This window comes from Salvelinus namaycush, unplaced genomic scaffold, assembly GCF_016432855.1.
Source record: "Salvelinus namaycush isolate Seneca unplaced genomic scaffold, SaNama_1.0 Scaffold159, whole genome shotgun sequence".
In the NCBI taxonomy this organism is placed as follows: domain Eukaryota; kingdom Metazoa; phylum Chordata; class Actinopteri; order Salmoniformes; family Salmonidae; genus Salvelinus; species Salvelinus namaycush.
This window is the reverse complement of record NW_024058330.1, coordinates 237,498-264,680: the sequence shown is the minus strand read 5'-3', so window position 1 is coordinate 264,680 and position 27,183 is coordinate 237,498. Positions and strand designations below refer to the sequence as shown.

The 27,183-nt window shown below is 44.3% G+C and overlaps 1 non-coding gene and 1 pseudogene across 1 annotated transcript; one reads left to right on the top strand and one right to left on the bottom strand.

Annotated features, from left to right (window-relative positions):
* On the bottom strand, positions 1-26,782 carry LOC120037141 (annotated as a pseudogene).
* Positions 11,144-11,259, top strand: LOC120037146. Its single transcript, XR_005474770.1, has one exon. It is a non-coding gene; the product is annotated as a U5 spliceosomal RNA (small nuclear RNA).
* Positions 26,783-27,183: the final 401 nt, after the last annotated feature.

Sequence of the window (27,183 nt, the reverse complement as noted above, 5' to 3'; positions counted from 1 at the left end):
TTAGTGATTGCGGACGTTGAAGAACCCCACGCTGGTCGGCGACTCCTTCACTGTTACCGTGACGAAGTTGGCGGTGACATCCGTGACGAACACGTGCTCTAGAAGGCTCCGCGCCGGCCGCCAGTCCGTCTCCGTTTCCATCTCCATAGAGACAAGGCGGGCCCTGTTGTTGTTGTTGTCGGGATAGGGGGAGGAGTCACACTCTTCTGATTCGCTGCTGCTGGTGTCATCTGAGTCACCCGTGCTGAGCTCGTTAAGGGTCCGGGAGTTGTCACCGCTCCGGGAGTTCCGCTCATTAACGGTAAGGCTCTGTCCTGACTTCCTGTCCTCCTGTCTCCCCCCGTTAGCTCTGCCTCTGCGGGCCGTGGACACGCCCCCCTGTGCCTGTACACTCCCCCCTTTCTCCACCCTTCCATTCCCCCTCTCTACACCCCCTGGTCCCTTGTTGTCCATCTCTCTCTCCGTCTCTGCCCCAGTGTCCTTCCCTCTCTCCCCCCTCTCCACTCTGGCTGGTGGCACGCTTCCAGAGTGCAGTGCCCCTCCCCCTAACCCTCCCGAGACCAGGCCCTGGTTCAGCCCAGACGAGGTGTGTGTCTCTTTAATGCTTCCCCCTGCTCTTTTTCCTGCCGGGCTGGCACTGCTTCTCAGGCTCAACCTCGAAACTGCAACTCCAGTGGTGCCGGAGGTTCCGTTTCCCTGGAGACCATTGCAGGGCGCAATTTTTTTTACGCTCTGCAGGTTGAGAGCTCGGAGGCTGAGGGCCTGACTGATGCGGTCTCTGGCCGAGGGAGGGGTAGAGGAGGGGGGCTTGGCTCCCTGCTGCTGAACCACCATCCCTGCCTGACCTCCTGGGCCCTCCTGCTGCCTCCTCTGCCCAGCTGGGAAGCGCTGAGCTGGGCTACATGCTGTTGGAGAGCCCCCGCACCCACTGGAGATCTTGGAGCTGTGGAGACAGAGTGATGTGGATGTAGACACCCCTGGTTTTAGAGAGGAAGCCACCTTGAGCCCTTCTGCTCTGCCATTGCTGCTGCCGGCGTCGGAGACAGAGAGGGAGCGCTTCAGATCTGACCAGCCCTTACTGTAAGGCGGGAGAGGTCTGCTGAGAGAGGAAGAGGAGGATGGAGAGGATGGGGTGGGGGTGTTGGTCGACATGGAGCGACCTGACCAAATGGAGTTCAGCGGCCCAGGTTTGGAGACCCCTGCCTGGTAGAAGGCCCCTCCAGCAGCCACCTGGTGTGCCACCTCATCTCTGGAGCCCCGGCTGGAGCTCAGGCCAGTGTAGGTGAAACTGGCTGGCTGTAGAGGCTTCTTCACCCCCCCTCTGGGTTCCTCTTTGAAGGGCTCGCGGGGGGGCCTGAGGACCTGGTGGTGGCGAGAAGGAGAAGGGGGCGGGAGGGGCGGCCGGGTCTTTGCCTGTCTCAAAGCCCTCAGCTCGGGGAGCAGCGGTTTTCTCCCGCGCTTTTTAAGGACAGGCTCATTTTTGGCCACAACAATCTGGGGCCTCTTCTGGGGGACGGGGTAGAGGTTGCGGAGGCGAGGACCCGGTTTGGCCTTCTTCCTGTGGTCTTCCTCTTCTTCTTCTGAGGAAGAGGAGGAGGGAGAGGAGGACAGGCCGGATGAAGAGGAGGAGGAGGAGCGGTCGGATTTGGTTTCAGTTGGCTCTGGTTCCTAAAGAAGGAGAGAGAGAGGAAGGTTTTTATATTCATCATTCAAACAAACAAATGGATTGCTGCTACTGTTGTAAATATAATGGCTCAATCATTGAGAAGACATTACAAGTATAATTAATATGACTAAAGGAAGTGAATTTGCTGCATTTGTTGTAGTGAGTCGTGACTAAATCTTCTATGTTTCAATAGCAGCAACAGTGCGATGATTACCAGAATTTTCCGTGGACGTCCCCTTGGCCTCTTCCCTCTCTTACGGAAGAGTAGCTCCCTCTCTTGCGCTCTGTAGAAATCACACACACACACACACACACACACACACACACACACACACACACACACACACACACACAGTCAGATACAGTCAGATACAGTCACTGACAATGTTCTGCCCTCTTTAAAAATGCATCCTTCCTTACTTGAAGGAACTACAGATCTAATAACTGGATAAGTGAACGTTTAATTTAACCAATTTGGTTAAGTCAGATAAGTGATTGCTTCAAGGATTGGAGGAAGGATGTATTTGACCAGGGCAATTCTAATACACCATGTAGCTACATTAATTATGAAGGGGTTCTTGTCAAACCACTGAACCACTGTAGTATGATATCAATAACACACCTCTTGTGGAAGGCAGCCAGTAATCTGGGGTCCAGGATATTCTCTTCAGGCTCCCAACTGTTATGTCTGTAAAGAAAACCGATATTATAAAAAAAAAAACAGTTTATTAGAGCACATTAGAGAGACATTACACATATAATGTCAAACCATGAATTCTCTGTTCAGGTGGATCTAGTTTAAATCCCCTTTTTCAGATACAATGTCAGATAGTCACATCATATAAAAATAAAAATAAACAGAATTCACGTTGTGTCTAAATAAAATATTAAGACTATTTGCTGAATAATAACAAATATTGAGAGAGTAGCTGTTCATTGTTTAGGGCTAGCGTATATTTAAATGGCTGAAACTGGAGCTCGGAGATTTACATTCAGCTACATCAAAGATGGTTTTGTATGGAAACATTATTGGTAAACTAGCACGACGAAAGCACGGCTGCATGCAAATAGTGGGCGTTCCATATTTCCGCTGCTACAGTTCGCTACCGTAGTAGGGTGATGCCTGCTCACGTTACTGGATACCGATTTGGCATCGTAACATAAACTGCTCGGGCTAAAGAAAATAAAGCAAGGCACAGAAACGGCGAACACCATCGTCTTTCTTCCATGCATCATGCAGTCTATCCAAAAACACGGGAATATTCTCCGATTGTAAATATTACGGATGTGAAAGAAATCCGGGGTTGCAGGGGCTCAAGGGATATATTGTTGTCATTGTTTAGCTCAGCCAGCTGCTTGCTAAATAGCTACTCACTTGGACGACCACCCTCTCCACTTCACCAAATACTCAAACTTCCCCTGCAAAGGAGAAGATTGGGAAAGAGTTAAACCATTGAACAGGGTCTCATGTTTTCAAATTATGATAAGATACGTTATTTCATACCTTTCGTGGACGTTTGTTGAGGATGCATTCGGCGTCAAATACGTGCCCTACAGTTACCCCCTCCATTGCTACAGCCCCTCTCTCCTTTTTTACGAAAGGAAAAGCGGAACAGGGAGAAAATATTGCCCTCCAGCGGCATCCGTAGTTCAGGCACCCTTGCATCCGATACGTCACTTTCACTTTTTCATTCTAGCGCGCCTGTATAGCTTTTTGTTTGACCTTTATGTAAAGTATTCACTGTATAAAAGGTTTTAAGAGCCTCGTTATTACAGTGTTACAATTTTTATCCGATATTTGCTAGGCTCCATAAAAGGCAAATACTTAGAACATGTATAACTTGACAATAAGTTATTATTCGACCATTAAACTTGAGTATTACATTTCACATGCAAGATATTTGTATAAATAAAATATATAAAATATTTCAGCACACTTGTCAGAATTTCACAGTGATTAAAGTTATTATGTACATTTTAGAGCGACTTACAGTTAGTTGATTCAGGTAGCTGGGTAAGACAACCACATATGTTAACTCAGTTATAGTAAGTAAAAGTTTTTCTCAATAAAACTCGTTTTTTCCCCTGGGTTTTATAGGCATCTGTTCGGCCCCTCCATTTGATGGGCCAGCCCCATGATTGGTCCTTTCAAACTTTGGTCTCTTGCCAGTACTCTCTGATTCGCTCTACGCAGAGATGTCTGAAGCTACCTGTATCTCCCTAGCGAGTCCCGATAGGCCGATGAAGCCATGTGAGAGGTCCTCCACCACCCTCAGTGTCACTGGTTGGCCGATATCGTGCGGTTTCTTGGCGAACATCACAGAGTCATCCAACAACGTATCCCCTGCAGAGGCCTGTGGGGACTGACAGCGGAGTAAGAATGACAGAAAACTCTGAGAGATTTAAGTGGAAAGACCATCAATAGTGGAGAGTGTTAGAAAGACTAGTGAACAAGGTAAAATAGACCCATTACAGTAAAATGTGTATTCCTTTGCTTTCTTTATCTTTTCCATCCCTCTCAACATATAAACCTGTCTTCCTAAATGCGTTGACTCCACCCCACACACCCCTTTACCCTCCCTCCCTCGCTCCCTCCCTTCTAATACTCTCATTCCTTTCACGTCCTTCATTCCTTCCTTCCTTCCGTACCTGTGTCGGCATTGATACACTTGAAGATCCCCCCTTAGGGCAGCAGGTGTCACGCCCTGATTTGTTTCACCTGTCCTTGTGATTGTCTCCACCCACTCCAGGTGTCGCTTATTTCCCCCAGTGTATTTATCCCTGTGTTTCCTGTCTCTCTATGCCAGTTCGTCTTGTATGTTTCCAAGTTAACCAGCGGCTTTCCCTGTCGCCTGCTTTTTCTAGTCCTCCCGGTTTTGACCCTTGCCTGTTTCTTGACTTTGTACCTGCCTGACCATTCTGCCTGCCTTGACCATGAGCCTGTCTGCCACTCTGTACCTCCTGGACTTTTTGCCTGTCCATGACCTTTCTCTTGCCTACCCCTTTGGATTAATAAACATTGTAAGACTCCAACCATCTGCCTCCTGTTTCTGCATTTGGGTCTCGCCTTGTGCCTTGATAGCAGGAGCAGAGAAGGCGGGAGGGCGAGCTATCAGTGGTGTGCAGGTTAGCAGGATATGCAGCCATAATACCATCCGGGAAGCGCACACCGCAGGCAATGGCCCTCATGGACACGGTATTCAGAGGTTCGTCCCCAGCACTGTCCCCAGCCAGACACACACGCTCAGTCGTGAAGCCTGGGGCAGAGCAATCAGTACTAGCTGCTCTGAGACGGATGGTTGTTGTAATAATGCAATAAAAGATGTGCCGATATTATTGACCTGAGGGTACGCTGTCTAGCTAAGAAACCCTTTTTCTTTGTCTCTTAGCTCCAAAACAGTGGCAATGACACTGACCTGAAAAATGGCAGTTCTTGAGGGCCCAACACTAGGTGTAGAAGCACTCTTCCAGGGCTCTGGGGAAGGGGGCCTCAGGAGCCAGGGAGAAGTCCACAGACAGGATGGGGGCATTCAGATCCATGGACCAGTTCTTCAGATAGTTGTGGTTGATGGAGGGCGGATGGAAGGATAACAAAATGGAGATGTGACAGGAAAATGTAACAGAAGGAAAGTAAACATCATGGTAAGTTCTGAGCTCACCCTTAATTTAATTACTGTGAGATTAGGGGTTCATCATTTCCGGCATCACACCACTACCACTATCCCTGGCTTACATACCTCATGGGATTTGGAAGTCTGGGCTCGAAGCCTCCTCCATGGAAGTGGATCAGCAGACGGGAGATGGAGGGAGCTGCTTGATAACAAATGTCACCAAAGACAGGGAGAGGGAAGGGTACGGTCCAGAGGAGCGGTGTTGGGTCCCGATGGATGACAATCTAGATCCCAACATCACTCCTCGCTCTTGGGGCTGTCCCCCTGGCCGTAGTCATCCGGCGGCTGGAGCCGCGCGCCAGGGAGGGTACTGTCACGTTTACTCCCGCTCCGGCTTACCGTTGCCCGGTTTACTAACCACCGGTCCTGGAAACACATCATTACATACACCTGGCAACCATCATTACATACACCTGCGCCACATTATCATGCACACCTGGACTTCATCACCACCTTGATTACATCCCTTTAATCTCGCACTCCGCAGCCTCACTCATCAGGCAGTAATGGTTCTGTTTTCATGTCCAGACGCTTCTCTTGTTTTGTATCGCTCCATATTCGTCATTATTAAACTTAACAACTGCACCGGCTTCCTGACTCCCTGCATCTCCATTACAGAATACTTCCTCAAAATATGGAATGAGCAGAAGAGAAAGCAATCTCCCAGACGATCGACGAACAGGGACACCTACTCCACCAACACCACGATCAGCTGGTGCAACTGGGTGCGGCTATGGGTGAGGTCCTCAGAGTCCTCCACCACCTCGACACCAACTGAGAGGATTCACCTTCAAATAGCGGAGGGCCTTCTACCATGAGTCGTCCCAGCGAGCCAGTTCCCCCATCCTACCCAGCAGTCCGCCCAGGTCAGCGATGCCCAACTGTCCCTCCCAGACAAGTATGATGGGACTCCATCCAAATGCCGTGGCTTCCTACTCCAGTGCTCTTTCTATTTCGCCCATCAGACGGGAGCCCCCACCAGGAGAGGTCCAACGTTGCCATGGTCATTTTCCTGCTGACCGAGTGGGCTACGGCCGTCTGGGCGAGAGGAGAGAAAGAACTGGGTTCCTACGAGGGGTTCAGGTGAGAACTGGGGAGACAGAGGGAAAATGTGGATTTCAGTATCATACACCAGCTTAGTCCATGTTTCACAATGACCAATTGCCAAAAAGTGACAGGCCTTTTATAGCTGTGGTTCTCAACCTTTTTCGGTTACTGTACCACCAAGTATATTTAGCTCTGCCTGGAGTAAACCTGATTAATTAAATGTTTTATTATATATATTTTTTAATGGTCTATGGTCTCATGAGTCTACTCTATATAGCATCTTTCTCTGGTGGTGACTGTCCTGAAAGCCCAGGCAGCGGCCATAGAAGCACACATTGTGCATGGAGGTGTACTACCTCACCAACCTCCTGCTCAGCTCTTCGTCCTGCTCTCCATACAGCTGCCCGGGACAGTTGTCGTGGAGCATTCCCTTGGTGATATAGAGGAGGGTCCGTAGCTGACACAGGGCCCCGCTGTAGCCTTCCATTTCTGAGCCATTGTGGTCAGCCTTGAAGAAGGCCCCGTGGCAGTTAGAGGCAATGTAGTGGGCCTTGTTGATGTGCAGAAGGAAAGACTGCAACACCTGAGAGATGAGATTATACTTTATTATTGTTGGTTTGGAAATATGAATAAATAGTTGTAAAATGTACACTTGGATGATTAATGTGGTTAAAAAACTAAGGAGCTCCATCTCTCCATCCTTCTATTGCCACTCTGTTGCTAGCTATCTGTCTTTTGACTGTGTGATTGTCTCTCATTCTCTTGACAATCACATTGACAGTGATAATTCTGCCCTACCATTCCCAAGGGTATCTGAGTCCAGATCATAGTGGTGGTAGACTACGGTGAAGCCAAAAACCACCGGTTCCAGGGCACGACCATGGTCCTGAATCTTTCTCATACATGTCACCAAGCGCCATGATGGTTAACCATACAGCAAGTCGGGAGGCCAGACAGAGCAGAGATGTTTTTCTCACAAACAAATGATAGCCTAATAGTAACCAGATTCTGGTATTTGTTATAACAAAATGTCTTAAAAAGTATAAAAAACACGTGTTTTTTTTTCTGGGCGATAGACTATATCACCTGTAGTAGGCCAAACAACATTTAGGGAACTGGGGGTAACTGCCCCACACCTTTAATTCACATTAAGACCACAAGATGTCACCAAATTATTTTCCCAACACTTTCCCTGGCTGCCACTGGTCTTGCTCAAGAAAACATTTCCTCTGTGTCATCACAACTTTTGGAGATATTTCAACAAAACTATTTTGTGGTAAGTTGATCAAATCTTTTGAAATTGTAGATATATTCCAATGAAGTCTGATCTATAGATTTTTAAATATACAAGTAGGAAAGCCTCCAGATAAACAATCCACTCATTTAGAGAGAAAAATGTAGATAGGGGGCTAGTTACCTCTTTATGGTTATGAATGTGTTTCTACCGGTCATTTAGACAATTTATGCAATGTTAGCAACCGCACTAGTAGCAAATGTGCATTTTGCTATTTTGTTATTTGCCTCATGACTCCTGCATACTTTGTTGACTACAAACTTTCTTTACCCAACTGTGGGACAGACTATGTTTGTACCCACACTCGGGACTCTGACTCTCTATTGGTTACACAGACTTTTGGCCTCCCATCCTATTCTAACCACCTCTCGCCGGCTTTGTATTCATGTTACCTGATGAAATTGCTGTATAATATGATCTTGTTGCCATCTGATGCACATTCAGGTGTCATAAATCAGCACTGCGGAGCTCTCCCTGTCCTCTGCCGTGCCCTGATTGTATTACTGCTGATTGATATCTGGAAATGTGCACCTTGGCCCATCTACTGTTGCTAGCCCCAATTCTGACTTGTGCTCTATCTGCTTCACGGATTTATGCTCTCGTAAAAAAGCCTGTATTTTCTGCACATTAATACTAGAAGTTTATTACCTAAAATGGATCAATTGAAAGTGTGGGTTCACACCTCCAATCCAGATGTGTTGGTAATTACTGAGACATGGTTAAGGAAGAGTGTTTTGAATACTGCTGTTAACCTTTCTAGTTATAACCTTTTTCGGCAAGACAGATCTTCCAAAGGTGGGGGAGTGGGTATCTTTACCAAGGAACACCTTCAGTGCTCGGTTGTCTCCACCAAGTCTGTCCCCAAACAATTAGATTTGCTGGTTTTATACATTAAACTTTCAAATAGCTCTTTGTTGACTGTTGCTGGGTGCTATCGTCCTCCATCAGCACCGGCCTGTACCCTACCTGCCCTAAGCTCTCTCCTTACACTAAGTCTGAATTTGTCCTGCTTGGTGACCTAAACTGGGACATGCTTAAACCACCTTAAAGCAATGGGACTCCCTAATTCTTTCTCAGATAATGACCAATCCCACAATGTATGATTCCAAACACCCAGAAAAGGCTACTCTCCTCGACGTTATCGTCACAAATAATCCTGATAGGTATCAATCTGGTGTTTTCTGTAATGACCTTAGTGATCACTGTTTTACAGCCTGTGTTCGTAATGGCTGCTCAGTGACACGTCCTGTCCCGATTTGTCATAGACGCTTGCTAAAAATCTTTAATGAGCAAGCCTTCCTTCATGAACGGGCCTCTGTAAAATGGTATAGAATCAGCTTGATCCCCTCTGTCAAAGACGCTTGGACCTTCTTTTTTTGATATTTTCAGTGATATTGTTAACAAACACGCCCCATAAAGAAAATTTGAATTAAAAACGGGTTCAAGCCCTGGTTCGACCGTGATCTTGTAGAGTTACTCCACCTCAAGAATTGCATTTGGCGAAAGGCTCGGCTCGGCACACACACACGCATACTCAGGCTGACTGGCTATCGTTCAGGCAAATGATAAATAAGTGCACTCAGGCTATCCGGAAGGCCAAAGTTAGTTACTTTAAGGAGCAGTTATCTCTCTATGGGTCTAACCCCAAGAAGTTCTGGAAAACGGTTATAGACCTGGAGAATAAACCAGCTGCCCATGTCCCTTAATGTTGATGATGTGGTTGTTACTGACAAGAAGCACATGGCTGAGCTCTTTAACCACCACTTCATTAAATCAGGAGTCCTATTTGACTCAGCCATGCCTCCTTGCCCGTCCAACATTTCCTCATCTCCCACCCCTTCTAATGTGACTATCCTGATGCTTCTCCCTCTTTTTCCACTGCCCCGCGACAAAGTTTCTACCTGCAGGCGGTCACTGAGTCCGAGGTACTAAAGGAACTCCTTAAACTGGACCCCAAAAAACCATCTGGGTCAGATGGTTTAGACCCTTTCTTTAAAGTTGCTGCCCCTATCATCGCCAAGCCTATCTCCAACCTTTATAACCTGTCTCTCCTTTCTGGGGAGGTTCCCATTGCTTGAAATGCAGCCACAGTTTGTCCTTTATTTAAAGGGAGAGATCAAGCTGATCCTAACTGTTATAGGCCTGTTTCTATTTTGCCCTGTTTATCAAGTGTTGGAAGAAGGTTGTTGTCAAAGAAGGTTGTTGCAACACAACCAGCCACAAAAGAAGGGGATGCAGAATGTATTTTCTGTGAGGAGCTGTTTTCAGTCACAGGTGGGGACTGGATTAGGTGTGAGCAGTACAGGAGGTGGGCACATGAGTTGTGCTCCAATTTTACTGAAGATAACTTCATTTGTGACCTATGTACACATTAGAATTGTGCAGTAGCAGAGCATAAGAGTTTCCACATCAATGTTACACTGAATTAATTCAGTGTAACATTGATGTTAATTCAATTCATTAATTCAATAACAGTGTAACAAGTTATTGTCATTACATGTTATTAGTTATATTCGATTCCAATAAATACTTGTTTAAATTAATTAAAAACAACTTAATTTTTTTCTCCTGAATGTCATTTTAAAGACTGCTGGGATTTCAAATCTTGCATTATTCAAATAATATTTGCAATTGTACATATTGTAAGGCTAAGGAACAACAAAGAAAAAAGTCCCATTTTATAATAAAACATTTCATCAAATAGCTAAAAGTGTCAACTGTAGCCATTTATTTCCCTTTTACAGTTTACTCGCCTAAGTATGACCATCATTCACATACCAATTTTCTTTCCAAACTTTGCTTTTTTTGTGTCACCAATTAGACATTGTTCTTAGTGGGGACAAGTTAACCCGTAGTACCATAATACATGTTGCTAAACTATTACGTTCAGATTTCAAAGTTGATACATTGTTGCAGATAGTGGTTACATGTAATTGTGTTAAGCCCAGCAATTAAATGTTGCCGATATGAATATCATTTTTGCCGCCCCTCATCCCTGCTTCTCACGACTGCCTTGTGAAGAAGTTGCTTGCGGGTCTCAACGGCGCATGCGCTTGATCCATGTAGAAGCGTATTGTATTTCGTCCCGTCGGTAAATATTACAAATTGAACATCGTTTCCAATTTTGATAGTAGACTTGATGGTAGCTAAACTGTTACGCCAAAATTGTTCTTCTTAGTTGCTGAAATTACACTGGCGTTGCAGATGAAATAATTTTTACGAATGAATAGGTCAAACAGGAAGTGATTTATATAATGCCCAGCGTGCATTTCGTTTGTGTGAAGACTGAAGGAAATGATAAAGCATTGACACTTGTCAAACTTATTTATTTATCTGCAGTGGTGGACTGAAATGTGTGTTTGTGTTGTATCGGTGATTTTGTGTTTTGGTTTGTTTTTCATTTAACCATGATTATGAAGAGTAAGGCTGAGAACTGGGTCTGAACTGTGTTTAGCTATCGATAGTACACTCTGGTTTCTCTTCAGATCGCATAAATCTTTCGCCTTTTACTAAAGATTTCCGTGGAGAGGAACATTATGAGTATCAACTAATTTTTTGATGCCCGGCCTCACGGCTGGGCTTCCTACACTTGTTGAAAGTAAAATTCTTATTGTTGAATGGGGTGGCTTAATCAATTGGATCCCGTTCACACCAATTGCAGTATTTATGTTTGGAGGAAAATAGAGGGAGTGGTCAAATTGTTTTGGTTAGTGTTGAAAACGGGCAACTTCATCCAATGTGGTTTGAAATGTGTGGTGGGTGGTGAATGTGTGGTAGGCTGCTATTATGTTCTGTTGTGACGACTATTAGCTGAGAAAAGGCCAAACCTATTGCCGACCACTATGCTAGTTTAGGCAATAGGAGGGGTGGCCCTCCTTATAGGGCTGCTGAAGGCCTGTTATGCCCATACGTTTTTTTATGTGCATTCACCATACCAGGAAGATATCTATTTTCATTCCTGCTTGCTATCTACTAAGGCCAACATTTTTATTTTTTATTCACCTTTATTTAATTAGGTAAGTCAGTTAAGTACACATTCTTACTTACATTGACGGTCTACTTGTAAAGCCCCCCGGCTCTAAATGACGCTAATTTACAGCGTTGTAAAGTATTTAAGTAAAAATACTTTAAAGTACTACTTCTGTAGTTTTTTGAGCGTATCTGTACTTTACTATTTATATTTTTGACAACATTTACTTTCACTCCACTACATTCCTAAAGAAAATAATGTACTTTTTACTCCATACATTGACACCCAAGTATTCGTTACATTTTGAATGCTTAGCAGGCCAGGAAAATGGTCCAATTCGCGCACTTATCAAAAGAACATCCCTAGCCCTCCCTACTGCCTCTGATCTGGCGGACTCACTAAACACAAATGCTTAGTTTGTAAATGATTTCTGAGTGTTGGAGTGTGCCCCTGGCTTGGCATATATATTTTAAATGGTGCCATCTGGTTTGCTTAATATAAGGACTTTTAAATTATTTATACTTTTGATACTTAAGTATATTCAAACCAAATACTTTTAGACTTTTACTCAAGTAATATTTTACTGGGTGACTTTCACTTTTACTTGAGTCATTAAGGTGTCTTTACTTTTACTCAAGTATGAGAATTGCATACTTTTTCCACCACGGCTAATTAAAAAATAGTGTTTATAATGCAGCGGGACATATGTTTTACATAAATATTAAAATAAAAGCTTCCAAATGTACACCCCCACTTCTGTTATGGTTCAGACTATTTATTTCTACGTGGCTGCCCTTGTCCACAGCTTTATCCACTCGGTAGCGCTGTCCACAGCTTTATCCACTCGGTAGCGCTGCCCACAGCTTTATCCACTAGGTAGCGCTGCCCACAGCTTTATCCACTAGGTAGCGCTGCCCACAGCTTTATCCACTCGGTAGCGCTGCCCACAGCTTTATCCACTAGGTAGCGCTGCCCACAGCTTTGTCCACTCGGTAGCGCTGCCCACAGCTTTATCCACTCGGTAGCGCTGCCCACAGCTTTATCCACTCGGTAGCGCTGCCCACAGCTTTATCCACTCGGTAGCGCTGCCCACAGCTTTATCCACTCGGTAGCGCTGCCCACAGCTTTATCCACTAGGTAGCGCTGCCCACAGCTTTATCCACTCGGTAGCGCTGCCCACAGCTTTATCCACTCGGTAGCGCTGCCCACAGCTTTATCCACTCGGTAGCGCTGTCCACAGCTTTATCCACTCGGTAGCGCTGCCCACAGCTTTATCCACTCGGTAGCGCTGCCCACAGCTTTATCCACTCGGTAGCGCTGCCCACAGCTTTATCCACTAGGTAGCGCTGCCCACAGCTTTGTCCACTCGGTAGCGCTGTCCACAGCTTTGTCCACTCGGTAGCTGTGGTAGGGTCTAATCCTTCATGCTGATTGGTTAATACTGCATTTTACATTTTTACATTTTTAGTCATTTAGCAGACGCTCTTATCCAGAGCGACTTACAGTAGAGTGCATACATTTTATTACATTTTTTTTTTTTTTTTTACATACTGAGACAAGGATATCCCTACCGGCCAAACCGGCCAAACCCTCCCTAACCCGGACGACGCTATGCCAATTGTGCGTCGCCCCACGGACCTCCCGGTCGCGGCCGGCTGCGACAGAGCCTGGGCGCGAACCCAGAGACTCTGGTGGCGCAGCTAGCACTGCGATGCAGTGCCCTAGACCACTGCGCCACCCGGGAGACCCACTGCATTCCAGCCATTCCAGCCATTGTCTATTCCACAAGTTACTACCGGCTAAATTTATGCCGTTAAAATGCCTATTTACTCTGACTGTGCAATCTGACTGTCTCATCAGCCCAGGCAAGCAATTTATGAACTTGATCTCCACTATAAAAAGCATCTAGACATTATCTCACATTTCTTTTAGACACCATTTAGTTAATGCCCTTGAAGCCGGTGTTTGGACTTCTTCTCGGGCATAACAACACTAGTGTCATTATTTCCTCAACACCGGCTTCTCGGGCATTATCACATAAATAACGCGCGCTCTGGAACAGGGTTTCCCAAACTCGGTCCTGGGGCCCCGTCTGGGTGCATGTTTAGGTTTTTGCCCTGGCACTATACAGCCGACTCAAATAATCAAAGTTTGATGATGAGTTGGTTATTTGAATCAGCTGTGTAGTGCTCTGGTGGTGAAGTAATTTGACCAATAAATAAATAGACCAGGCTACTTCAATGATAGTCTAGAAACTAAAGCTTTGGGTGTCTTCCTCTCAGGCTTCCATGTCTTCTCCCGTGACCTCCTGAATGTCCACCTCTTGAACATCAGACTGAGGCCTCATCTTCACTGTCACTTTCCAACCTTGTTGAGGATGGCTCGTTGTCAGGCTCAAAAAGCCTCAAATTTGCCCAGATGGCCACCAATTTTTCAACCCTTGTATTGGTCAGCCTGTTGCGTGCTTTGGTGTATGTGTTCCCAAACAAGGACCAGTTGCGCTCTGAGGCGGCTGATGTTGGTGGGATTTGGAGGATGATGGAGACAACAGGGGGAAAGATCCTCAAAGTCCCTTCCACCAGGTGGCTGATGAGATATGTGGGCACGACTGCCATATTGCATCTCCATTCCAAAGCCCTTGCTTGGACGTGTACTTCGCCAGACTGCCAAGAACCTTGCCCTCACTCAGACCAAGGTGGCGAGACACGGTAGTGATGACACCATAGGCCTTGTTGATCTCTGCACCAGACAGGATGCTCTTGCCAGCGTACTTGGGGTCCAACATGTACGCTGCAGCGTGTATGGGCTTCAGGCAGAAGTCTTTTTGATGTATTTCAGAACTGCAGTTTCATCTGCTTGGAGCAACAGTGAAGTGGGCAGGGCAGTACGGATTTCTTCTCTTACATCTGCAAGCAGTCTGAACATCAGACAGGATGGCATTGTCTCACTCAATCTGTGCAATGGCTACTGCTATAGGTTTCAGGAGTTTAAGGCTGATTATCACTCTCTCCCAAAATACATCATCCAGGAGGATCCTCTTGATGGGGCTGTCCATATCGGCAGACTGTGATATGGCCATTTCATGGAGAGACTCCTTCCCCTCCAGGAGACTGTCAAACATGATGACAACACCACCCCAATGGGTGTTGCTGGGCAGCTTCAATGTGGTGCTCTTATTCTTCTCACTTTGCTTGGTGAGGTAGATTGCTGCTATAACTTGATGACCCTTCACATACCTAACCATTTCCTTGGCTCTCTTGTAGAGTGTATCCATTGTTTTCAGAGCCATGATGTCCTTGAGGAGCAGAATCAATGCATGAGCAGCACAGCCAATGGGTGTGATGTGAGGGTAGGACTCCTCCACTTTAGACCAAGCATACATCATGTTCGCAGCATTGTCTGTCACCAGTGCAAATTCCTTCTGTGGTCCAAGGTGAATGATGACTGCCTTCAGCTCTTCAGCAATGTAGAGACCGGTGTGTCTTGTGTCTGTGCTCTTGTAGAATACTGGTTGAGGGGTGGAGATGATTTAGTTAATTATTCCTTGCCCACGAACATTCAACCACCCATCAGAGACGATTGCAATAGTCTGTTTTCTATGATTTGCTTGACCTTCAATTGAACTCTGCATCCAGCAAATGAGTAGATAAAGCATGTCTGGTATGAGGGGTGTATGCTGGGCGAAGAACATTCAGAAATCTTTTCCAACACATTGCCTGTGAGCATCAGAGGTGAACTAAATGCATAACAGCTCGAGCAAGACATTCATCCGCATTTCTCTGACTACGTTCCTCCATTGAGTCAAACGCTTCTGATTCCAGGAGGACCATGAGCTGTTGCTGTCGATAAGGTGTCTACTTCTATTTGAGGTGAAAATTATGAATCAGAGGGATTTGTCAGAGGTTGCTTGTTGTGAGCGCTGAGGGAACTTTAGATGATTCTGCATCTTTGTTGCATCCTTCACATATGATTTAGCACAGAATTTGTAAATGTACACAGCTTTTCCTTCTACATTAGCTGCAGTGAAATGTCTCCACACATCAGATGATGGCATTTTCCTGTAAAGATTAGGAAAAAAAACCAAATACAATTCCAAGTACAGATAGACAGGCCGTTTGATTAAACACCTCCTTTCTAAGATATTTTAAAAAGAAAATGAAACATGTAAGGAAACAGGTGAATTAACACTCCTCAGGTAGCAGGCTCAAGCAAGCTAAACCCCACATGGTAGAAAAAACTAACTCGCAGAAATTGTTAAGTTAGAAATTATTTAAACATACTTTGCTGTAGGCTACTATTTACTAGTTAACACAAAAATCATGTATGTCATATAAAATATATTCACCCCACCCAGTATTGTATTCTAAATTTACCAGAAAGCATGTAGTCCTTGGCTCAGACAGTGTAGTAGTGTGGGATCAATAGCATCTCAGTAGTGTGCAAGATCTTGAGAATCAGCTGTACATGTGATGGAAGAGTGCACTGCACATGTGATGGAAGAATACACTGTGCTTGCAGAGGGCTGCAATTCCACTGACTTGAGGGTAGTTTAACCAAAATATGCCACAAGACCTAGAATTGCCTTATGTGTATCCCACAAAGGTTCACTGTTATAAGCTAACTTTTTTGATGAATTTAAGCAAAATTCCCCAAATTCCAGGGCTCAACTTCCCATGGAAAAATTCCAGAAATGTATCAAAGTTTCTGACCCTTTGCAGCCGTAAGTGTGATGTCAGGGAAAGTTATCTACGCAAGTTAACATTTCCAAAAGCTAACCAAACAAAAACATCATTACTTTTATGATACGTGTTTGAGCTGTCATGTGCATTAGTAGCACAATTTCTAACTTATTTACATTCGTTTTTACTTACACTCATATGTTGACTTCTCCATATTAATGTTGGTTTTTAAGTTTTGGCTGACTTTTTTTTTTTTTCATCCCGCAAAGGCGGAGGTGTTGCTAACATTTACGATAGCAAATTTCAATTTACAAAAAAAAAAATGACGTTTTCGTCTTTTGAGCTTCTAGTCATGAAATCTATGCAGCCTACTCAATCACTTTTTATAGCTACTGTTTACAGGCCTCCTGGGCCATATACAGCGTTCCTCTGAGTTCCCTGAATTCCTATCAGACCTTGTAGTCATAGCAGATCATATTCAAATTTTTGGTGATTTTAATATTCATATGGAGAAGTCCACAGACCCACTCCAAAAGTCTTTCGGAGCCATCATCGACTCAGTGGGTTTTGTCCAACATGTCTCTGGACCTACTCACTGCCACAGTCATACTCTGGACCTAGTTTTGTCCCATGGAATAAATGTTGTAGATCTTAATGTTTTTCCACATAATCCTGGACTATCGGACCACCATTTTATTACGTTTGCAATCACAACAAATAATCTGCTCAGACCCCAACCAAGGAGCATCAAAAGTCGTGCTATAAATTCTCAGACAACACAAAAATTCCTTGATGCCCTTCCAGACTCCTTCTGCCTACCCAAGGACGTCAGAGGACAAAAATCAGTTAACCACAACTGAGGAACTCAATTTAACCTTGCGCAATACCCTAGATGCAGTTGCACCCCTAAAAACGAAAAACATTTGTCATAAGAAACTAGCTCCCTGGTATACAGAAAATACCCGAGCTTTGAAGCAAGCTTCCAGAAAATTGGAACGGAAATGGCGCCACACCAAACTGGAAGTCTTCCGACTAGCTTGGAAAGACAGTACCGTGCAGTACCGAAGAGCCCTCACTGCTGCTCGATCATCCTACTTTTCCAACTTAATCGAGGAAAATAAGAACAATCCAAAATTTATTTTTGATACTGTTGCAAAGCTAACTAAAAAGCAGCATTCCCCAAGAGAGGATGGCTTTCACTTCAGCAGTAATAAATTCATGAACTTCTTTGAGGAAAAGATCATGACCATTAGAAAGCAAATTACGGACTCCTCTTTGAATCTGCGTATTCCTCCAGGGCTTAGCTGTCCTGGATCTGCACAGCTCTGCCAGGGCCTGGGATCGGGAGAGACACTTAAGTGTTTTAGTACTATATCTCTTGACACAATGATGAAAATAATCATGGCCTCAACCTTCAAGCTGCATACTGGATCCTATTCCTACTAAACTACTGAAAGAGCTACTTCCTGTGCTTGGCCCTCCTATGTTGAACATAATAAACAGCTCTCTATCCACCGGATGTGTACCAAACTCACTAAAAGTGGCAGTAATAAAGCCTCTCTTGAAAAAGCCAAACCTTGACCCGGAAAATATAAAAAACTATCGGCCTATATCGAATCTTCCATTCCTCTCAAAAATTTTAGAAAAAGCTGTTGCGCAGCAACTCACTGCCTTCCTGAAGACAAACAATGTATACGAAATGCTTCAGTCTGGTTTTAGACCCCATCATAGCACTGAGACTGCACTTGTGAAGGTGGTAAATGACCTTTTAATGGCGTCAGACCGAGGCTCTGCATCTGTCCTCGTGCTACTAGACCTTAGTGCTGCCTTTGACACCATCGATCACCACATTCTTTTGGAGAGACTGGAAACCCAAATTGGTCTATACGGACAAGTTCTGGCCTGGTTTAGGTCTTACCTGTCGGAAAGATATCAGTTTGTCTCTGTGAATGGTTTGTCCTCTGACAAATCAACTGTACATTTCGGTGTTCCTCAAGGTTCCGTTTTAGGACCACTATTGTTTTCACTATATATTTTACCTCTTGGGGATGTTATTCGAAAACATAATGTTAACTTTCACTGCTATGCGGATGACACACAGCTGTACATTTCAATGAAACATGGTGAAGCCCCAAAATTGCCCTCGCTAGAAGCCTGTGTTTCAGACATAAGGAAGTGGATGGCTGAAAACTTTCTACTTTTAAACTCGGACAAAACGGAGATGCTTGTTCTAGGTCCCAAGAAACAAAGAGATCTTCTGTTAAATCTGACAATTCATCTTGATGGTTGTAAAGTCGTCTCAAATAAAACTGTGAAGGACCTCGGCGTTACTCTTGACCCTGATCTCTCTTTTGACGAACATATCAAGACTGTTTCAAGGACAGCTTTTTTCCATCTACGTAACATTGCAAAAATCAGAAATTTTCTGTCCAAAAATGATGCAGAAAAATTAATCCATGCATTTGTTACTTCTAGGTTAGACTACTGCAATGCTCTACTTTCCGGCTACCCGGATAAAGCACTAAATAAACTTCAGTTAGTGCTAAATACGGCTGCTAGAATCCTGTCTAGAACCAAGAAATTTGATCATATTACTCCAGTGCTAGCTTCCCTACACTGGCTTCCTGTTAAGGCAAGGGATGATTTCAAGGTTTTACTGTTAACCTATAAAGCGTTACATGGGCTTGCTCCTACCTATCTTTCCGAGTTGGTCCTGCCGTACATACCTATACGTACGCTACGGTCACAAGACGCAGGCCTCCTAATTGTCCCTAGAATTTCTAAGCAAACAGCGGGAGGCAGGGCTTTCTCCTATAGATCTCCATTTTTATGGAACAGTCTGCCTACCCATGTGAGAGACGCAGACTCGGTCTCAACCTTTAAGTCTTTACTGAAGACTTATCTCTTCAGTAGGTCATATGATTGAGTGTAGTCTGGCCCAGGAGTGTGAAGGTGAACGGAAAGGCTCTGGAGCAACGAACCGCCCTTGCTGTCTCTGCCTGGCCGGTTCCCCTCTCTCCACTGGGATTCTCTGCCTCTAACCCTATTACAGGGGCTGAGTCACTGGCTTACTGGTGCTCTTTCATGCCGTCCCTAGGAGGGGTGCGTCACTTGAGTGGGTTGAATTACTGACGTGATCTTCCTGTCTGGGTTGGCGCCCCCCCTTGGTTTGTGCTGTGGTGGAGATCTTTGTGGGCTATACTCGGCCTTGTCTCAGGATTGTAAGTTGGTGGTTGAAGATATCCCTCTAGTGGTGCGGGGGCTGTGCTTTGGCAAAGTGGGTGGGGTTATATCCTTCCTGTTTGGCCCTGTCCGGGGGTATCTTCGGATGGGGCCACAGTGTCTCCTGACCGCTCCTGTCTCAGCCTCCAGTATTTATGCTGCAGTAGTTTATGTGTCGGGGGGGCTAGGGTCAGTTGGTTATACCTGGAGTACTTCTCCTGTCTTATCCAGTGTCCTGTGTGAATTTAAGTATGCTCTCTCTAATTTTCTCCTTCTCTCTTTCTTTCTCTCGGAGGACCTGAGCCCTAGGACCATACGTCAGGACTACCGGGCATGATGACTCCTTGCTGTCCCCAGTCCGCCTGGCCTTGCTGCTATTCCAGTTTCAACTGTTCTGCCTGCGGTTATGGAACCGCCACCTGTCCCAGACCTGTTGTTTTTCAACTCTTAATGATCGGCTATGAAAAGCCAACTGAAAATTATTCATGATTATTATTTGACCATGCTTGTCACTTATGAACATTTTTGAACATCTTGGCATAGTTCTGTTATAATCTCCACCCGGCACAGCCAGAAGAGGACTGGCCACCCCTCATAGCCTGGTTCCTCTCTAGGTTTCTTCCTAGGTTTTGGCCTTTCTAGGGAGTTTTTCCTAGCCACCGTGCTTCTACACCTGCATTGCTTGCTGTTTGGGGTTTTAGGCTGGGTTTCTGTACAGCACTTCGAGATATTAGCTGATGTACGAAGGGCTATATAAAATAAACTTGATTGATTGATGTACAATCATCGCAAATTTAATTATGGGGCGTTTCAGGTCCCGAAGTGAACATAAACAGAAAATGAGGACCGAGGGACTTAAGTTGCCAACTTCCCTTGCATAGCTAATCATTTGGACCAACGACAAAGATGGCAGCAGGATTCCCAAAAGAGCATAAGACTAGGGTAAGTGGAGGAGGGTGTGTCTTTTGTGAGTTTGAAACGCAGTCATTGTCTGCTGGACATTGGCCAATCAAATAAGGGTTGGGGGGGGGGTTGATGCTCGTTGGCTATTGATATTCAAGAGGAACATCAGTGGACTCTAAACTGGAGAACAACCAATTAGGACCCGTTGTGGACTCCATTGGCCATTAAGGTAAAGGTGATATAGATAGCCTACCTTGAAGACCTTGCTTAATAACTTAGTTTGATCAATAGATTCCACCACCCTGACCATCTGTGTACAACTCCTGGAAATGTTGTTCATTTTGGTGTATTTAGTTCATCGTTGCCATTGTTTTATATATTACAGTTAATATAAAGCTGTAAGGATGCATCGATTGAGAAGACGTGTGGCCCAATCGTTAACTAAAGGAACCTAACCTTACTCCTGTAGTCCAAGGACTTTACATGTTCTGTTTAAAGGCGAGTTGGCTCTGGAAGTGAAAACAGACAAATACTCAATATAAACGTGAATCGATTCTCAATTGTGGTAAGGTTCTAGAACATAAATCCCTCTACTTTCATCATATTAAAATATTTCACAATTGCAAAATAAACACTTAATGTACACACTGTTTTAAAACAGTTGCAGCCAACAGTATTATTCAGTAACAACATCTTTGTGGTCCTCCTGTTTAGTCATTTACACAAATGTGTTCAGAGACGCAGATAGAGTGGACTAGCTGTGATATTTAACTGTCTTCCATCTGTCTTCTGTAAACAAGCGCTGTAAACATGGAAATATGGCCATGTGTGAACCCTATAAATGTGTGTATTAATTTAACCTTTTGTTTTATGAAAATAATTTCTCACTGATATGAAAGATGAAGTCCTTATGCTTCTGAAACCGTACGGCACGCGATGCATGTTAATGTTCCGACTGAGCATCGGGGATCTTAACAAAACTCCCCGGTACAGCCTTCCATTTACTCCTATGTATAATGTAATGGAACTGAGAGTTATGATCAAGGGCTAGTGTGGTCTCTGAAGCGCGCGGCTCACTGAGAAGAGACGACAGTAAAAGCATCAGCATGCTTCCGTTCGAGGCTGGCGGCAGCCCAAGTACGCTAGGAGAACCTAACAAGTGTGCTCGCATACTCCCTTAAAATACATTTGCTTGTTTGTCCATTTTGAGACGCCGTAGACAGTATACGCTTCCTCAAAATAGTCCTTATTAATCTAATTGATTTTGACGTTTTTTTGCCCAGGAGATTTTAGTTGAGCAATTTTACATCTAACTCAGATATTTGGTGCAGTATTTATAAATGGAAAAATGTGCATCAAAATGAGTCGTCTCTCATTGATTGACAACAAAGACTTTGGTCAACAGAAGGGATTCTTAAATAATCACCGACGAATGGGTGTACTCTTCGGCTACCGACTTCGGCTTGCCGCAAATGTGTGTGCCCCAACAACCAAAAAAACTCGTACCAAAGTCCAAAACGAAAAGAAAAACATCACAAAATGTCATCATAATACACAGTATGCACAAACTCTTCTGAACTGTTTCGGCTGGGAAAGCATGCGGACGCCTTTAGGCTACTTGAACAGGGCGCGGTGAAAATGTGACGTCCTTTCTGGGGTAGCGTTAAGTGTGGAGGTGGAGTTAATGACGTTGAAGATTCCTGGTGTTTGTGGTGCCCGCTGTTTGGTGCGACGCAGACCCGGTTGTGAGCGTGGTTTAACAGAGTCACTGTCCTTTTGAGTCAGTCTCTACCTGACAAAGTCATGTTAGGATATATCAGTTATCCTGTTAGAACCTTTGTGTTGAATCCACTGCTCTGTTTCAGGTGCAACGTTTATGGTCATGTCGCAGTAGTTTGTTGGAGGGAGATTCCAAAATGTGGGGAATGTGTAGAAGGGCATGGGATAGAGGATTGTGTAGTTTCGGTGGATAGAGTTGTGTGTGTCAACTATAGGGATGCCCATTGTTTAACTGCCTTAATTTTGCCAGACCCCAGGGCTAATGGGGATTGTGAGGGTGAAAATTACGTATTTATTTGATTTTACTGGTTAACAATTCATATTGAACTAATAGTAAGTCATGTCTGTCCTACTAGTGTCTGTGTTTTTATGGTCTCTACAATATTTCCCTGCAGCTAATCTGGGCGTATGGTCACTGGAGATGGTTGAGCTAACAAATGAATTAAACACTGCATTACATAGACAAGAATGTGTTTTACTAGGGATAGTTTAGGAGTAGAACGATCCCTTATTGTCTCTAAATCGTCCTTGCATCTGGGAAACTAAACCAGGGTGGGGTTAAGACAACAACCCTGTGCAGAAAACGACTGGATGAACCCAGAGTGGCTTATGATGCTCCTTGGTCTGCATGGGATAGTCACCTAAGTATTTTTAGTGTGAGCTATATATAGTACTCTGCATTTGTGTAAAGGTTAGGTTACTAACACTCAAGGGTGTAGTGTCGACCAGCCTCATTATTGCTATAATTAATCGATATTGAATAAAGACGATTGTTTGAAGAAATGAGTCACTCTCACTTGATTAGAATGTTCCATGACAGTATCCATTAATAAATACGGATGTTGCTGGGGATCGGAAGCGTCCGGTGCGAGAGAGGCAGGTTGAGGTGACTAGAGTCAGAGTTGTGCAGAAAGTGTTGTATTCTGAAGCAGTGAAGAAAATAGAGGAGGATGGGTCAAGGGTAGTAGATCTGTGCCAGCACCGAGGGATAGGCCAATGACTGATATATGCTTCAGTAAGGTTGGCTTCTTAGCGTTCATAGCAATAGTTAACAACTGTATTGCAGAAATGGGACGCAAATCACAGAAAATAGATGTGGTGGCAGCTGCAGAGAAGTATTTGGGTATATGAGATTTGATTTCAGAAGAGTTACAGGGTGTGTCGAGTGGTGGTGTCCCGTCCTCCAAGGCCGTTGGCATGGTGCAGGAGCAGATAGGGTCGAGTAGTGGATTTTTAATGAGTGTAGGGTTAGTTATTTATTTTTGTACATTCCCCTCCCCCCTTTTCCCATTTTGTATCACAAAGTAAAATGGGTTTATATTACAGTTCAGTCGGGGGCAGTAATGCAACATAATGGATGCCAACTGCCGTTAAACTCAGAAGGTCACGTCCACTGTCCTGGTAAGATTAATTCCCAATTTTTATATTGTCCAATGAATATACACATTTTGCCGTAAACATTTCATAGGCTAAACTTACATTTGTGTGGGAGTGAACAACCAACATGTTACTTTAGCAAACAACTACATGGCGAACGGGCTTCTTAAAATACCTACCCTAACTTGTAATACTCACTCCTTTTAAACAGGTACATTCTTAATGAACAGTGCTAACACAGTGTCTGATAATGAGAGGCGGGCACCCTGTGCCCAAAAGTGTGACTTCAGTGGTGCGTTCACCTAGGTGCCATGCCAGCGGTGGTGAGGGAGCAGGTTGGCGATACCAAACCAACCAAATAATTTCTAAATAAATGATAGCCTAAAAGTAACCAGATTCTGGTATTTGTTTTAACAAAATGTCTTAAACAGAATCTAGTAAATAACTTGTTTGTGGGTAGAAACAGAGGAAAATGGTTCACAGACAGGAACATCATCACAAGGCCTAGGCCTTGCTTTTAGTTTAGGTGAATTGGGTAGACTTTTCTGTATGCCTATTAGGCAGTGAGCTAATAAGGCGATATCCAGTGCTTCACTGTTTTTCTTTCAGGCAGAGCCTTGCATGTTATTTTGGCATTCATTCATGTCACATATCAGTTTACAAACAATGTCCTTGAGCTAATAAAGCCACATACAAACATGGTCTCTTCAGTAAGGCAGCTCCAAAATGCAGGTGTTTCAGCCTAGCTCAGTCCTTTCTGTGGTGGAGAGGCAGCCAGCGGAAATAAAGAGCATAGGCGTTTAATCTTCTCTAGTTGCGCCGTGATTGGCTCGGTGTTATGTCACTCATTGGGACATTATGTCACCGCCGAATCTATAGGGAGAGCTAGGCAGTTCACGCCCCTCTTGGGTGCTGCCATAGAAGTGCCCATCCAAGAAGGCTCAAGGACTGATCATGTCAACATCATACTTTCACAATCTTAGCTAGCAAGCTAGACAAGCGGTCATCTTGAATCACGTCGACAATCTACTGGAAAATCCTTTTCAATTCTTGTCAAATGAGAAATTATAGATAAAACGTATCGGTGCTCTTCGGCCATTGGACATAAACATTACATAAGTCGGAAATCACAAATAAAATGTGGTTTAGAACTAATCAATGGCTAACTGCAAGCGTAGCAAAGCAATCACTATTTTGCTTCCCCTGCCTGCTATTCGGTGGAGAGGGTGTGTGGTCTGGGTTTAAGGGTCTCTTTTCCAAGCTTAAAAGGATAAACATTCACATGCAACACCATGGGCCAGAAAAGGTTGAAAACATTGGCCCTGCTGTCAATCCAGCATGACTTCTGCCGCGTTCAAAACAACTGGAAACTCGGAATTGGAAAATCTCAGACTTCGGTGCATTCAACACAGCTGGGAAAATAGTCGGAACTCGGGCCTCTTTCTAGAGCTCTGACTTGAAGATCACAGACAATATGTTTCAACCTTTTTGAGTTCCCAGTCCTGAATGGACCATAAATCCAGAGAATGTCAGACGCCACGTTCAAATGAGCACAGCACAACAACAGTGCGTCCAAAAATATGTCTTGTATTCTGCTACATAAATGATGTAATATACCAGGGAGATATGTATACAGCAGCTAAGAAAGAAATACTATGCTGTGTAGTAAGCTGTTGGTAGCCCATGTGTCTCATGCTAGCGGCTTGTGTACATTAGTATGTGATAAATTGCCGCCTGCCGCTCCGGCCGCCCAGAGTGGCTCGCTTCTGGGTGTGCTGGCAACATATAGCAGCAAATTCGATTTGGGTGTCAAGAATTCAGCATAGAAAGTTTGTATGAAGGCCTTAATATGATTCTGCTGTTGTCACATGCTACACATGCACGTGTTTGCACATGCATCTATCTGTCCAATGTTATCATGATTTGTTATAGGAGATATTATACGTTAGTAATCCACAATAACCTGGGGATGTAAAAGTCTAATAATAATTACATATTTCTACAGATATTTATTGTACCTTGCAATTGGAGATTCTTTCAAAACGATTGCCTACAGTTACCGTGTAGGGCACTGCACGGTTGGGTGAATTGTCGAGTGTGACCAGGGCCATCTGGGATTCCCTCTTGGGAGAATTCAAGCATGTGTGAAGGCTACCTGTGTCCTGCATAACTTCATGAGGATGGACACGAGGACCAGGAGGGAACCTGCAGCCCCCCGCCGTGTGTCAGAGGAGAGGTCTGCTGCTCTGCAGGATGTTGCACGGCTGGGGGCCAACAATGCAGCAGGGGAGGCAATCCAGACACTAGGTGAGGCCACACACACATACACAGATTCCTGTTGAGCACTGTCTCTTTAACTACCATATTTCCTCAATTAGTCACCCTCCTTCACTTCATCCTTCTCCCTAAATCCCCTAGGTTATATCAGCTGTGTCGGTGAACCCCTCCCCTTCTCCCTAAATCCCCTAGGTTATATCAGCTGCGTCGGTGAACCCCTCCCCTTCTCCCTAAATCCCCTAGGTTATATCAGCTGCGTCGGTGAACCCCTCCCCTTCTCCCTAAATCCCCTAGGTTATATCAGCTGCGTCGGTGAACCCCTCCCCTTCTCCCTAAATCCCCTACAATGTGGGGATCTCATGCTTGGTAATAACTACATGTGTATATACCACTTGCATCCTTGGAACAATAAAGTTATATTATATTCTAATCAATCCATAGGCTTCATTGATGCCATTCAGTGTCTTGAAGTCAATACAACCAGCTATGATAGCGGAGGTTCATATCTCAATGTGATTGGTCACCCAGCGTTCGCCGCTTGTGATTTGCATAAAGTTGAGAAATGCCAAACTTTTTTACCGCCTCCCACAGGCGAAGAATTTGGTCTCGCTCCCCGTCACAACTTAGCCTATTGTTCTGACTTGGTGGTGCACATGTAGCCTATAGCCTGTTTTAGAGAAATGTCATCATCAAATATTGTAAGAGCGTTCATTGTCTGCTTATATGCCCCCGTTATTTATCCTACAGTTCTGACTTGGTGTACAGGGAGAATAATACTGTAAGAATGGCCCATGTTCTGAATTGTGTCGCTGTACATTTCAAAAGTTCTGAACAAACTCATTGTCTTAATCAAAATTACGGCTTCACTCTCATCCACTCATCGTTCCCTTGTGCCATAGTTTCTACATCTTAATTGTTATATTGCTTATCATTTATCTTATCATTTTAGGCAATGTTGGAATGATTTTATTGTTTTGCTTACTTTGTGTATTCTAATCATATCATGTGCTTTTCTCCACGAGGAGGAGATACTATATAATGTTGTTGGGTCTGTAACCATGTTTGCCAGTGACAGTCTCTTCCCATTCAAATATTTTTGTTTTCAACAAAAAGTTCAGTAATAGACAATAATAGACAATAATTTCAGTAATAGACAATAATTTCAGTTGATATTGCGATGGTTGTTTTGTTTGATCAATGCGCTGTCTGTGCGTCGGTATATTGTCAATAAAAGTGGATTCCTCGTGATTTTGTATTTTCCTTATTTTTTCGACCACATAAGCCTAACAAAATGGTGT